This window comes from Bison bison, unplaced genomic scaffold (assembly GCF_000754665.1).
Source record: "Bison bison bison isolate TAMUID 2011002044 unplaced genomic scaffold, Bison_UMD1.0 scf7180017864385, whole genome shotgun sequence".
Classification (NCBI taxonomy): Eukaryota; Metazoa; Chordata; class Mammalia; order Artiodactyla; family Bovidae; genus Bison; species Bison bison.
In genome coordinates this window covers 4,087,109-4,092,333 of record NW_011494957.1, presented here as the reverse complement: position 1 = coordinate 4,092,333, position 5,225 = coordinate 4,087,109, and positions in this window count along the sequence as shown.

The following is a 5,225-nucleotide window of genomic DNA, read 5'->3' as shown; positions in this document are numbered from 1 at the left end:
ACAAAATCACCCTGAGCCACTTGCAGCGCCTTCACAGCCTCCAGTTGGGGATGAGAAATGACATCTATTCAATGCTCATTCTCTCCCCTGTCTCTGCAGCCCTGTTAAATAATTGAAATAGGCATGACATGAGGGTAGAACTGGTGATGATACTTGGCTCTTAGAAGAAGGCAAGGAGACTGAAGCAGAGGCTGGAGTGCTCCTGGGTGTGGGGTTCCTGATGACTCCGTTCATCATCTGTATGCGGCAGGCAAAGAAGACAATTGCAGTGAGCTCTCTTACCCTAACAGCTGACAAAAAATACACATTCTCTGATACAAAGAAGCTCTTTGAATTCTTTAGGATTTGTGCTTTTGATGTCAACAACAAAAAGAGAGTTTCCTAGGAAAGGATTCTGGCACCAGGAAGTTGCTGGACACACAGTGCTTCAGGGCCCAGGGAGGCTCAGGTGTGAGATAGAGTGAATAAACATTTGTGAAGTGAGTCACCCGCTATGTTTGCACAAATAGTCACGTTTTTAAAAGGTAGGAATTATTCCCACCTGTAAACCTAAGAACATTTACTCCTAAATGAGTTCCACACAGTGGTATAGGGCTATGAATGTTTCCTGGCTGAAACTTGTGTGTTTAAGTTGTACAGTTAGAACTCATAGCACAGTTTTACTTTCCAGTTTTATGCACAACTATTTTTTACAAAGTTACAAAATATGAAAGAGATTTGTTACTGTAACTTTTACAAAGCTTCAGAAATTTAAATTCTGGCAAGATGTTTTGTTTTAATATAAAAATACTTTCTCTATGACCATTTACGATGAAACTGCTGCTGTAGTACATTCAAGTCTTGGAAGAAGTGATGTCTGCCTAGCATAGTAAAGGATTTGCCTATGACTTCAGTGTTAACATCTTACTCATGCATTCTGTTTGGCCTCCAGTGAGAGCATAATAAATACTTCAAGCTTTAGAATTACAGGGAATCTCTCATGTGTTACGTGATCCTATGTGGACAGATCACAGAGTTAAAAACATGTCTGGAGGAAACGAACTGAATTTAAATCTGAACTTTGCCTCTTCTTAGTTGTAGAACCTCCATAAGATAACTTAATACCTCTGTGACTCAGTTTCCTCATGTGTAAAATAGTGACACATGTGAGAAGTGTCTCATAAAGCTATGAGAATTAAAGTGAGTTCATATTTCTAAATACTAGGAATACCAGGGATAAAATAAACAGCATTGAGTGCTTGATAAATGAAAGTATAAATCAAACCCATATGTTTTACATCAAGCTATTTTATTATTTGTTGTGAATAAGACTCATTAGCACTTTCCACTAGTGAAATGATGAAGACCTATTTATGGTTGCATAAGGTCATAGAGCAAGCATTTTACGATAATGATGATAATTAAAAATAATGAAAATAAAAAGCTAACTCATTGCTATTTGAAGTTTGCCCAATCTCTGACCTTTACATGAATAGATCCTCTGTTTGCCTTAGATAAATGAAACCTAACCTATGACTTTAATGTCTGACCATCAATCTCACAGCTACTGAATCAAGAATTTTGGAGACTGAAGAATTTGTAGAAAAAATACAAACTATCCTTCATTTCTCTTCCATATTTATATTGTCAAGTGTTCTTTACTTATGCTACTATTTCTCAACATTTCATGAGCCTTTAAAATTGAATATTATGAATATTTGTTATTATGAGAATTAGTTTTACTTTTCTTCATCTTTATTGGGGTTATGCTCTCAATTTCCTTTTGTTGGTAAAATAAACTATTTATTATATAGAAAAAGCCATGCTATGGAAAAATAAAACAACCAGTGATACTTAATGGGTAAGCTTATTGCAAGTTTACATGCGTAGTATTATCCTGTGAATAACTGAGCACTTAGTTCAGTTCCGTTCAATTGCTCAATCATGTCCAACTCTTTGTGACCCCATGAACTGCAGCATGCCAGGCTTCCCTGTCCATCACCAACTCCCAGAGTTTGCCCAAACTCATGTCCATTGAGTAAGTGATGCCATTCAATCATCTCATCCTCTGTTGTCCCCTTCTCCTCCTGCCTGTATACCAGCATGTGGGTCCTTTTCCAATGAATCAGTTCTTCACATCAGGTGGGCAAAGTATTGGAGCTTTCAGCTTCAGCATCAGTCCTCCCAATGAATATGCAGGACTCATTTCCTTTAGGATTGACTGGTTTGATCTCCTTGCATCCAAGAGACTCTCAAGAGTCTTCTCCATCATCACAGTTCTAAAGTATCAGTTCTTCTACACTCAGCCTTCTTTAGGTCCAATTCTCACATACATACATGGCTCCTGGAAAAACCATAGGTTTGGCTAGATGGACCTTTGTTGGCAAGGTAATATCTCTGCTTTTTAAAATGCTGTTTATAACAGCCAGGACATGGAAGCAACTTAGATGTCCATCAGCAGATGAATGGATAAGAAAGCTGTGGTACATAATACACAGTGGAGTATTACTCAGCCATTAAAAAGAATACATTTGAATCAGTTCTATTTAGGTGGATGAAACTGGAGCCTATTATACAGAGTGAAGTAAGCCAGAAAGAAAAACACCAATACAGTATACTAACGCATATATATGGAATTTAGAAAGATGGTAACAATAACCCTGTATGAGAGACAGCAAGAGACACAGATGTATAGAACAGTCTTTTGGACTCTGTGGGAGAGGGAGAAGGTGGGATGATTTGGGAGAATGGCATTGAAACATGTATAATATCATATATGAAACGAATTGCCAGTCCAAGTTCGATGCATGATACTGGTTGCTTGGGGCTGGTGCACTGGGACAACCCAGAGGGATGGGATGGGGAGGGAGGTGGGAGGGGGGTTCAGGATGGGGTACACATGTATACCTGTGGTGGATTCATGTTGATGTATGGCAAAACCAATACAATATTGTAAAGTAATTAGCCTCCAATTAAAATAAATAAATTTATATTAAAAAATAAAATAAAATGCTGTCAAGGTTGGTTATAGCTTTTCCTCCAAGGAGCAAGCATCTTTTAGCTTCATGGCTGCAGTCACCATCTGCAGTGATTTTGGGGCCCAAGAAAATAAAGTCTGTCACTCTTTCCATCATTTACTCATCTATTTGCCATGAAGTGATGGGACCAAATGCTATGATCTTAGTTTTTTGATTGTTGAGTTTTAAGCCAGCTTTTTCCCTCTCCTCTTTCACTTTCATCAAGAAGTTCTTTAGTTCTTCACTTTCTGCCATAAGGGTGGTGTCATCTATGTATCTGACATTATTGATATTTCTCCTGGCAATCTTGATTCCAGCTTTTGCTTCATCCAGCCTGGCATTTTGCATGATGTGCTCTGCATATAAGTTAAATAAGCAGGGTGACAATATACAGCCTTGATGTCCTTCTTTCCCATTTGGAACCAGTGCATTGTTCCATGTCTGGTCTAATTATTGCTTCTTGACCAGCATACAGATTTCTCAGGTGGTAGCTAAGGTAGTCTAGTATTCCCAATCTTTAGGAATTTTACACAGTTTGTTGTGATCCACAAAGTCAAAAGCTTTGGCATAGTCAATAAAGCACTTAGAGAATTGGCAATTGTTTTTTCATTTTTATAAATCAAATTAACACTATCCTTTACAAAATTTTCTCATACCCTTTCTTTTTCTCTTCTTCTGTGACCCCTATAACTGGAATGTTGGTGGGTTTGATTGTCTCAGAGGTCTTTGTGGCTATCCTCAATTCTTTTCATTCTTTCTACTGTATTCTGCTCTTCAGAATTTATTTCCACCATTTTATCTTCCAGCTCACTGATCCTTTCTTCTGCTTCAGATATTCTGCTATTGGTTCCTTATAGAATATTTATAATTTCAGTAATTGTGCTGTTTGTCTCTGTAAATTTATTCTTTAATTCTTCTAAGTCTTTGTTAATTGATTCTTACATTTTCTCCATTTTTTTTCAAGGTTTTTGGGTCTTTACTATCATTATTCTGAATTCTTTTTCACTTAGTTTGCCTACTTCCTCTTCACTTATTTGGACTCCTGTGCTTCTAGTTTGTTCCTTCATTTGTGTAGTATTTCTCTGCCTTTTCATTATTATTATTATTTTGTTAACTTATTGTGTTTGAGGTCTCCTTTTCCTAGGCTTCAAGCTTGAATTCTTTGTTCCTTTTGGTTTCTGCCCTCCTAAGTTTGTTTCAGTGGTTTGTGTAAGCTTCCTATAGGATGAGATTTGTGCTGAGTTTTGTTTGTTTGTTTTTCCTTTGATGGGCAAACTTGAGTGAGGTAGTAATCCTGTATTCTGATGATGGGCTTTTTATTTTTATTTTCTTTGTTGTTTAGATGAGGCATCCTGCACAAGGTTCTGCTGATGGTTGGGTGATGTTGGGTCTTATATTCAAGTGGTTTCCTTTGTGGGAGTTCTCACTATTTGATACTCCCTAGAGTTATTCCTCTAGTCTAGGGTCTTGGAGTCAGTTCTCCCATTCCAAAGGCTCAGGGCTTGATCTATGCTTTTTAAGCAAGGTACAATTTTCAAGTTTGAAAATATGTCTTTTATGATTCAGTGGTCTCTTAAAAAGTTCCTAAAATCCAGCTGGAGGAAGTCACATAAAGGACATAATGACTGACTGAATGGAGAGCTGGATGGGAGATATCCCAAGGGCTCAGACTAGCAGGTTAGTCTCCTGGTCCTTTTAAATCTGTTTTTGTTTTTACTGTAAGTCCTGTTTATTATGTAGTGGTTTATTTACATAGTGCTTGTACATTTTAGATAATTGAGACTGTTTGTTGCCATTATCCTATCCTTAATTTTTGTTGCCATTATCCTTAACATATATTATGGGCTGAATGATTTCTGTTCCATCAAATGACCTCATTTCCTCTCCCACTTCATTTTACACTTGAATATACATTTACTTACTGAATGATAAATTCATTGATTAATAATCTACATAGCATCAAGTTTAAGAAAATTGGGTCATAAAAACACCTTGCATGTAGCATATATTTCTGTTTCCTGTCATTTGTTTTGGTCTGTTGCCCATCCAGATGGACTCTAGCATATGCCACTTTTATCACAAAAGATAAATAATAGAAAGATGAACTTCCAGCCTGAGGAAAATCATTTTCACTTTTACATTAAATACAATTTACACTTCTGTAAAAGGAGAATATTAAAATACATAGTCCTGTTATCCTGTCACATATCAGCTTTATTGTCAGGAATC